The 10,606-nt window shown below is 39.8% G+C and overlaps 1 long non-coding RNA gene across 1 annotated transcript in view; it reads right to left on the reverse strand.

Annotated features, from left to right (window-relative positions):
• The window catches only part of LOC132823502 (uncharacterized), a 92,436-nt gene extending 82,046 nt beyond the window's left edge, over positions 1-10,390 (reverse strand). Inside the window, exons 1-3 of the long non-coding RNA XR_009645558.1 lie at positions 10,192-10,390; positions 8,233-8,432; positions 7,615-7,791 (exon numbers count right to left, since the gene is read on the reverse strand). This is a non-coding gene — a long non-coding RNA (uncharacterized LOC132823502). The remainder of the gene's footprint in view (positions 1-7,614; positions 7,792-8,232; positions 8,433-10,191) is intronic.
• Positions 10,391-10,606: the final 216 nt, after the last annotated feature.

Consider the following 10,606-nt stretch of genomic DNA (forward strand, 5'->3'; position numbering starts at 1 on the left):
AGCAAACAGAGTTTAAAAATAAGAGGTTTCCAATTTAGAATGGAAATAAGGAGACATTTTTCTCAGAGGGTCACTGATCTATGGAATTCTTTTCCCAAGAGAGCAGTAGAGATGATCATCTAGTATTTTTGTACTGAGTTAGATAGATAGTTGATTGACAAGAGAGTGAAGTATAGTGGGCAGGCGGGAAAGTGGAATTCAGGAAACAATCAGATCAGTCATAACCTTATCAAATGGTTAAGCAAAACTGAGGGGCTGATGGTCAACTCCTGTGCATAGATGTGTCAATAAAGGCTCATCCCAGGGATATCCAAAACTCCTCCAGAATATTTCGAACACAATAACAGACTCATCTAGGTTTCTGTTTCCTAGAAAAGAATTTAAGCTCTTGAGTCCTCCCCACAACTTGTTCTCTTACCTAGGGGCAAGATACTGGAGATGCTGGAATCTGTACTGAAAACAAAAAGTGCTTAAAGCTGTGATAAAGACTCAATTCATTAGCTTCCTCTCTCTCCACAGACATTGCCTGATCTGCTGTTATTTCCAGCATTTTTTGTTTTCCTGTTCTCTTATCTATCTTTGTAACCAATTTGCTCATACTATAATACACTCTATCCCTCCATTTAGGTTCTATAAAACAGACTATAAACAGTTGAGCAGTTTGGGGCCGATAGTGTCTCAAACGTTGATTGGCCAATGTGAAAGTGAATCATTGATCCAGATGGTTTCTCCTCTCAGTTCACCAATCCTCTATCCATGCTAACACATTACTCCCTCCAGTGTGAACTATTATTTAATCTGGAAGCTTTTATGCAACACTATATTGAATGCTTCTTGGAAATCTAAATGTACTACATCTACTGGTTCCCCTTTATCTATTCTGCTTAATATATTTTTAAAGGCACTGATTAATTTGAAAAATTTCCAATTCATAAAACCATTTTGACTCTGCTTGACTATATTATGATGTTCTGAATGTTCTGCTACTACTACTTTAGTATTGACATTAAATCGAATGAGATCTGTTATGCTAACTGACTTTAAGTTTATTCCTTTTCTGAACAGAGGCAGTATTTTTGTAGTTTCCAATCTACCAGGATGTTTCTACTACCTGGGAAGTTTTGATAGATTACAATCTGTAGCCACTTCATTTAAGACCCTAGGGTGCAGACTGTTAGGTCCAGGATAGCCTTCTTGTCTCATTAGTTTTCCTGGTACTTTTTCATCATTGTTACTAATCCTGCCTAGTTCCTCCCTTTAACCTCTTGATTTTGTACTATTCTTGGGTGCTTTTTATCTATTTTGCTGTGAAGACAGATACAAAATATTGTTCATATTCTTGTTTCCCATTACTTATTCCCTAGTCTCAGCCATTAAGAGACCAATGTTTATTTTAGCTTTGTTCTTCCTTTTAATATTCTTGTAGAAACAATTATTGTTGGCCTTTTGATTTCATACTCCACTTCTTTCGGTCATCCTTTGCTTGTTCTTAAAATGCTCAAATCTTCTGGCCTACATTAATCTGTCTAGAATTGTACATTGTTTCTTTCAATTGAATATCATCTTGAGTTATCCATACATCCTTCTCATGGAGACTTTTTTCCCTCAATGATTTCTCTTTATAATTCTAAAGATAAAAGGTAAAGTTGCCATTGTCTACCAGACCATAGGGCTCCTCTCATAGTAGAGAGAGTTAACTGGTGGTGGTTTAATCTGTTGATCACATAGACTCAGGTTAGGGGAGAGTCCTTCATGGTGACCTCAACCAGTGTAGGAATTGAACCCACAATGTTGGTATCACACAGTAGCCATCCAGCCAACTGAGCTAACTGACCTGCTGCTGTTGATGGCCAATTGTGTCACATGCTGCCAATTTGGAGCTTCTAGATTTGTTTCAAATCTATCCCAGTTTGGTAGTGTGTCTGTGTCATCATGAAAAGTGTCTTTAATGTGAATAAGGACTTCTCCAGCAGTGGTCATTCCTACCAATCCTACCAGACAGTATCTGTAACAGTTAAGGACAAGGTCAAGATATGGGCCAGTTTGCTTACTCGTGGTGTTCTTAAGACATTCTTGATTATGGACATTGAAGCCTGTCATCCAGTGTGCATTCTATGCCCTTGTGACTCTCAAGTGCCCATCACACTTGTGATAACATCCACCATCTCTCCTTCTGAAATCCTCCAAAGCAGTGAACTTCAAACTTTATCCTTTGCTTCTTAAGAAAGGTATTTATCCTATTCCTTTTACCAGAAACTCTAAACATGTGTCTCTGAGTCCCTGTCTGATCAGTTATGTAATAGGTTTTCTTTGTACACCTCAATAAATCTGTAATGAATAGTATACACCTCTAGCAAATGAGTTATGATAGTGTACACTTCTATCAAATTTGTCATGAATAGTGTACACATCAATCAAATCTCCTGTGAATCTCCTTCATTCCAAGGCAAGTAACTTCATCTTCTCCAACCTAAATTTGCAGCTAAAAAAATTCATCCTCCTTAGAACCATTCTGGTAAAACCCATCAGCACCCTCTCATGCACCCTCACATTATTCCTGAGTGATCAGAAATGGGACACACATTTCTTGCTGTAGCCTATAAAAGTTACATGAAATTTTCCCTGGGGACTTTTGTATTTAGTATCTATATTTATGAAGCCCAAGATCCTATTTGCTTTGTCTTGCCTCCTTCTTTGGACATGAACTCAAAGTCCTTCTCTCCCTGCACATTTTTTAGACTACATAGTATTGAATATCTATTGCCTCTCTATCTCTCTATCCTTTCAATGAAACAGTGTACTCTCCCATGTCTCAATATCAAATTGCATCTATCATTTGCCTGATTGAAGAGCTTCAGGGCAGAGGAAATGGCCTGGGAGTTGCAGTGGGAGAGGCTGAAACGTCGATTTCGGTGCTCCTTGGATGCTGCCTGAACTGCTGTGCTCTTCCAGTACCACTGATCCAGAATCTATCATTTGTCTGCCCAGTTTGCTATCTATTGGCATTCTATTGCAACCTTCACTGGTGTTGAACCAACACTGAAATGTTACTTTTATTCAAGTATTGATGCCAGATGTTTAAATCAGAAAAGCAGGAGTCCGAGTGCTGATAGTGCTACAGCGTACAACAATGCCTGCCAATCCTCCAGTTTGAAAAACAACCATTTTTCACAACTTCTTGTATACCAACGAGTTGCCACTTCTGGTGATCCTGTTCTGTCAGTGGGACAGAACCCATACTCAGGGATGGTGACAGAGGAGTCTGGGATATTGGGGATAAGGCACAATTCAGTGAGTATGAATATGTAGGGCTGTTTAGATTACTTACAGCACGGAAACAGGCCCTTCGGACCAACACGTCCACATTGACCCGCCACCCACCCATACCCTACACCTAACACTACGGGCAATTTAGCATGGCCAATTCACCTGACCTGCACATCTTTGGACTGGAAGGAAACCGGAGCACCCGGAGGAAACCCACACAGACACGGGGAGAATGTGCAAACTCCACACAGTCAGTCGCCTGAGGCGGGAATTGAACCCAGGTCTCTGGCGCTATGAGGCAGCAGTGCTAACCACCGTGCCGCCCAATCCTCCACTTGTTTTCATTCAACTGTAAGAAAGCTTTCCCTTTTTAACACAAGACCCCAATTGTTAAGGAAGGAGCATTTCAAAGAGTTTGCCTTTACCACTGCCAGTGGACAGGTTAACACAGGTATATCCAGTATATTCTTACCGTAGCAGTTTAATACAAACTAAATGGCTTGCTCGGCCATTTCAGAAGGCAGTTAAGAATCAACTAAAAGCTAAAAGCTGGGAAATGCATTCTGATGATAAATCTCTTTCTTAAAGGGCATTAAAGAACAAAATGGATTTTTAAAACTGTCTGGTCATTCAAGATAATTCGAGTCTCGCATTTTATTCTGCTTTATTTACTTTGTTTAACTTACAATCCCTATACGCCCTCATAAGATATGAATGCATGTCTCCAGAAAATTAATTACAGCCTCTTAATTGCTAGTCAGTTTCATTTCAACTATGCTACTTTACCTCCCTACCAGTCAGTCACTATTTCTTAAAGCATGGAAACAAGCGAACTATTGAAAATGCTCGCAAGAGGTAATTTACTCTTAGTACTGTGGGCTGTCACATGCTATTGCTGCCACTTGTAGCTGGTTACTATTACTATGGGGTCTGCAGACAAAGTATGTCATGGTCATCAGCCTTCTCTAATCCTCACACATCCGCTGTCGATTACATGTAACCCACTTTCATTTCTGTTACCTCACCATCTCGAGGTTGACTCCTCTTTCTGTTGTTCTTCACTTTGCCTCCTGGAAGAGAACTCTGCCACTTTTCAGTTCTGATGAAGTGGCTGAAATGATGACATTTTTCTGGATGTCATTTTATAAGGGTTCTTTTTGGTTTTGCAATTTCAAGCACATTTTTAATTGTCTTATGGTCTGTGTACAGAAATTTTAGCATATGTCTGAACACCGACATTTCAAAGGTCTCTCTTTTCTTCCATAGATCTTTATGTAGTATTCAGGATTCTGAGGAAAGCAGGAAAGTGGACAGAGCATGACATTTTAAGGTATTTTTCTTTTATATAAGCTTGAGTTTTGTTGTTGTTGACACATATTGAGCTTTACAAATTTGCTTTTGGCTATCTCTACCCTTGTGCCTTTGGCATCACACGTACCATCTTCTGTGATCGTTCGTCCTAAATTGCTGCAGTGTGAAATCATCCATTTCCATTTTTATTTTAGTTTTTTCTAAAGGGTTCATTTTAATGACATTTTCTGGTATTCATACTCAGTCCTTTTCTAAATTTCTAGCTTTTATTTGATACACAATATTTTGTAGGGTCTCTTCTGGTTCTGAAAGTGGCACTGTGTGGTCAGTATACTGTAAATTTTTATTATGTTCTTGCCTCTAATTTTCACCTTTGGAAGTACATATATATTCACTGAATATTTGTTCTGTGTACAGATTGAATAATTATGGTGACAGAACACAACCCAGTCATGCTTCTCTCTTCATTTGACACAAATCTGCTTGTCTAACTTCCAGCCTAATGTTCACCACTTGATCTGAAAATAAACTCTGGATTAATCTCACATCTTTAACTGTCTTTCATGTAAAGTGTTACAATTACGAGGTTTATAATAAAGGGGGTCTCCGGTTTACACATGCGAATGTTCACAGTTAATAAGATGATCTCATGCAGGCCTGTAATTTTAAAGACCTGACATATGAACATTTCCTGTACTTATGAATGGGACCATTATGTTGTCTTACGCCATGTTCTGGCTTGCATATAAATCAACCTGCGACGGGACTCCACAACAGAAACTGCACTATTGTAGAGTTATGCTCTGATAAAATCATGGCATGGTGGCTCAGTGGTTAGCACTGCTGCCTCACAGCACCGGGGACCCAGGTTCGATTCCTGCTTCAGGTGGCTGTCTGTATGGAGTTTGCACATTCTCCCTGTGGGTTTCCTCCCGGTGCTCTGGTTTCCTCCCACAATCCAAAGATGTGCAGATTAGATGAATTGGCCATGCTAAATTGCCCATAGTGTTAGGTGCATTAGTCAGGGGTAAATATAGAGTAAGGGAATGGGTCTGGGTAGGCTACTCTCTGAAGGGTCGGTGTGGACTGGTTGGGCCAAATGGCCTGTTTCCATACTGTAGGGAATCGAATCTAAACAAAAGTTGGTAAATTTAAGGTAAAATGAAGGGGTTAAAGGGACCTCTTCTTAAGTCTGCCTGTCAGTAAGCCTAGGTGGTTTGATTGTTAGAGATCAAAGGTTTAGATTTTTTTACTGGGAAGAAGGTGCTTTGAGATAATGGCTGCAAACTGTGTTAAAATTTGAGACTGAGTGTCCAAAATCTCAGAAAAGTGTTGAGTGTTAGATTGCAAGGAGTTGTGCTTTAAGTGTTTAGTTGCAAGAAGAAATAAAGTGATAGCTAGTTAGCATTTCTATCTAGATGCAAAGCCCATATGGTTCATATTACCAGAATGCAGAAGAAGCCATAATAAAGATCAGGTTATAGGCCGGGCAAGACTATTAAACAGCATCACTGACAGTGTAATGAGTCTCTCTGAATCCGGGAAAAAGGAAACCACCAGAAACCAAAAACTCACTGTGGTGTGTGATGCAGGATTGTCAGCAGAAGCTTCCACACAATTGGAAGAGCTCAAATTCGTGGGGAGTTAACATTAGGCTGGAAGGGTTTATGAATATGTGTCTCCAGGAAAAGAAAACCTCACAGAGGAGAGAATTCTAAGATTGCAAGTTACCAAGCTAAGAAAAGAGAAATGCAGTAATAAACCCATGGAAGCTGAGAATTCTTTGAATTATTTCTGGGAAATCTGAATGTCTACCTAAAGGACCATGGGACGTGTATCCTTGAAGTGTGTTTTCTTGCTTGGGCAAAGATTGAGAAGGGGGAATATTTCTTTTTACAATTGAAGTTGTAAGTTTCCTCTCAAAAGAAAAAGTGTGTTTTAAGTCATTGGATACAGTAAATGTTTTAAAATATGAGAACTTACTATTAACTGGGAGTTTGAATTTTGTTTCAGATTGTCAGACTCCACAGGAATCATAAAAATGCCTTAGAGCCTTACTAAATGAATCATGTAACATTTACCAAGCATGAGATCACCTTTGTGCTCAATACCTTTGGAATATTGTAGCCATTCACAATTTTAATATATAATAAAACTACAGCAGATGCTAAGCTTAATGCTAAAGATCCAAAGATCTTAAAGAAAATGGTATCTCCCCAAATTATTGAACTGTAGAAGTTCTCCATCACCTGGTCAGTATAAATGCAAAGACAGACTAAAAACAACAACCATCCATGTTGTTCCTTGCACAGACTACAATGATTCCTCCACTTAATCCAGTCAGTGTCTTATTCCAGTAATACCAAGACTGACCAGTTACACTATCGCAGTCCTATAGAGCATAGTCAGCAAATATGTCCCAAATACCAAATATAAGCTTCCAAATAGGATTGAAAAGCATGATTTTAAGATACTGGAAGATTGGAATCTGCTGTATCACCAAATCCCTGCTTGTATATGAACAGAATGGTCTCTCAAACAGTCACATTACACTTCCTGTCTTTCCTTTGGTCCCCCAAAAAGAACAGATAAAACATTATCAAATTGGAATCAGGTCTGTGATTGCATAAAAATACCAACAATAGTGCATCAGGACCTGCAGATGCATTCACCTAAGATATAAAATATGTTCATCTGGACTACTCCATTCAGCTTTGGGCAATGAAACTCAGGAACAATATATAGAACAAAAGAGAGAGACTTATATAAACTCAGATATGGCAAAAATGTTTACAGCTAATATAATGCTTTTGAAGTTAAGAGATAAATATTGACTATTATTAGAATTATTTATGAATTTCACAACTCTCACATTCTGTGTTGCAGTGGGTTCATGAACTTGAATCTACTTTTATAGAAATATGTTAAAAAGCACAGCAATCCTTTGTTTACTCACTAATATATGAATGAAATTCAAAAATACAACTTAATATATCCAAGAATCTTCAAGTTTTTATTGGCGAACCCAATCATTACCTGAGATCTGCTGAGATTTTAGATGCTTGCTTTCTGGTAGACAAGGACATTTCCTGCAGCTGAATGCCGTAAAAGTATTTTAAATTCTTATATTCTTTGTAAAGATAAATCTTCAAAAGTGACAGATCAGTCTGAGAATCATATTAAAAGCATCCTTGGCATTTTTTAATCAGAGGCCTAGGGTACAAAAAAATAAGCAAGTTAAGCTACGCCTTTATTAACACAGACTACAAAGATTATGGTGTATAAGTGAACTTGGCATATATGACAAACTCTTTTGTGATTCCAAAAATCATGCCTTTGCATATAATCTATAAATCATAAGTCAATCCTCTTCAGCTACACTTGCATTGGTAGTCAACCTCAGTTTTTCATTGACTTTTGAATTGATGTTTTTCTTATAACTGTGTGTAAATAATCAAGCAGACAATATGAGCTGCGTTGTGAAGATGTGTGTGAGTTTAAGATTGGTCTACACTGAGTAGATCTCAGATGGCAAATGACAAATATGGTTATCATCAAAAACCATAGTTCACTTTTATGCTCATCATATAAGTCAACCTGCATCGTTATGAGAGATGTTTCTAAAAGGCTTCAAAGATACACTAGTATACTCACATCCACAGTAGACCTCAGGTGGAATACTGTGTTCTTCTGGATACATTGGCCTGGCTTTTCTGATGGTCAGATCATCATTATTCTGGCCTGCTAGGACTTGTTGTTGGAGACCTTGTGGAATCCCCATTGCAGCACACTCCGAAGGAATTGTCTGGGAGACTGAATTTTCACTGGGCAATTCCACTACACTTGGAATTCTCCTAAAGTCTCCATTTAAATCGAGGATTTTGGAGAGTTCAGATGAAATTAAGTAAACTGATTACTCAGGAAACGTTAGACTATTAAATACATTGTCTAACTGATTAACTGTTAAACTGACTGGATATTTACCTCACATACCCAACTACATCTTCCCCAGAATAATTCCAACTACCCCTGACCTTAGCCCGACGCCCCCTCCCACAACACTGAACTCGAATCCACCCAGACCCAACACCCACTCTCTCCACATTCTGTCAGATCACCTTTCTCTCACCCTGACCTACCTTATACACTGCGCCACTTACTTTGCACTCTACTCCCATCTCAATTACCATCCTACCCACCTGGCATCCTTCTCTCTCCCCACCTGTCACCCTACTTCACTGGCATTCTACCCACCAGGCACCCCACCACCAACTTATCTGCCATTCGACCCCTGGCACCATGCTCTCCTGAAACCCTATCAATCTGCATCCTCTTTCCTTGTCCATCTGAAACTGGACACTCCTAGCACTTTAACATCACGCTTACCTTTTGGTTTGACAGCTGCTGTTTCAGAATTTCAGAAGATGACAACTGATTGCTATTAAAAGGGTTCTATGCTACAAATGAATCTGATCAGAATCTCCTGTCAGAAACATGGAGCTCCCTTCTTTCATGGGAAGAAGGGCTGGTTGGGAATCTATGTAAAATTGTGCTGGAAAAGCACAGCCGATCAGGCAGCATCCGAGGAGCAGGAGTCAGATGCTGCTGGACTGGATGAGTTTTTCCAGCAGCACACGTTTTGCAGTCTGCAGTCCTCACTTCCACCTATGTAAGATGGCAAATCCTCAGAAAATCCTGCCCCATGTTTTAGGAATCAAGGCCATTTGGCCGATCAGGTCCACTTCGTTATTTAATCATGGCTGATGGGTATTTCAATTCCACTTACCTGCACTCTCCTCATAGCCCTTAATTCCTTGTGAGATCAAGAATTTATCAATCCCTGCCTTGAAGACACCCAATGTCCTGGCCTCCACTGCACTCCATGAAAATGACTTCCACAGGCCCACCACTCTCTGGCTGAACAAATATCTCATTTCCGTTCTCATCATATGTTAGGCCTTCCATTCCAGGGATCATCTGTGTGAATTTCCGCTGGTCACACTCCAGTGCCAGTATGTCCTTCCTGGGGGAGAAGCCCAAAACTGGACACAGTATTCTAAATGGGGCCTAACTAGAGCTTTATAAAGTCTCTGACGCACATCGCTGCTTTTATATTCCAACCCTCTTGAGATAAATGACAACATTACATTCGCTTTCTTAATCACGGACTCAATCTGCAAATCAACCTTTAGAGAATTTTGGACTACAAAGATCCCTTTGTACTTTGGCTTTATGAACTTTCTCATTGTTTAAAAAAATAGTCAAAGCCTGTATTATTTTTTCCAAAGTGCAAGACCTTGCACTTGCTCATGTTGAATTTCATCAGCCACTTCCTGGACCATTCTCCTAAACTGTCTAAATCTTTCCACAGCCTCCCTGCCTCCTCAGTACTACTTGTCTGTCCACCTAACTTCGTATCATCAGCAAACTTCGCCAGGATGCCCCCGGTCCCTTCATCCAGATCATTAATATATAAAGTGAACGGCTGCTGCCCCAACACTGAACCCTGTGGGACACCGCTTGTCACCAGCTGCCATTCCGAAAAAGAACCTTTTATCCCAACTCTCTGCCTTCTGTCAGACAGCCAATCCTCAATCCATGCCAGTAGCTCACCTTGTGGGCCCTCACCTTCCTCAGCAGCCTCCAAGACCTCAGCGAGGTTTCAGAAGAGATTTACTGGGTACCAGAGATGAGATGGCTTCAGTTGTGTGACGAGACTGGAGAAGGTGCCGTTGCTGTCATTTTAACAGAGGTCAAGAGGTTCAACAGGTTTTCGAAATCATGACCAGTTTGATGGAGTAAATAATGCCTCTTGCTGAAGAGCCAGATTAATAGTGATTTACAAAGAGCCAGAGAGTTCATTAAAAAATTATATTTGTAACATTAACTTTTCTCTCTGTAGCTGGTGCCACACTTTTTGAAGTTATGCTAATGCACCCGTATAAAACACTGGCTCAGACTAAACTAGTCTACTGCATCTTTTTCTGGGCATTACACTTCAGGAAGGATGCAAACGTTTTAGAGAATG

This window comes from Hemiscyllium ocellatum, chromosome 2 (genome assembly GCF_020745735.1).
Source record: "Hemiscyllium ocellatum isolate sHemOce1 chromosome 2, sHemOce1.pat.X.cur, whole genome shotgun sequence".
Lineage (NCBI taxonomy): Eukaryota > Metazoa > Chordata > Chondrichthyes > Orectolobiformes > Hemiscylliidae > Hemiscyllium > Hemiscyllium ocellatum.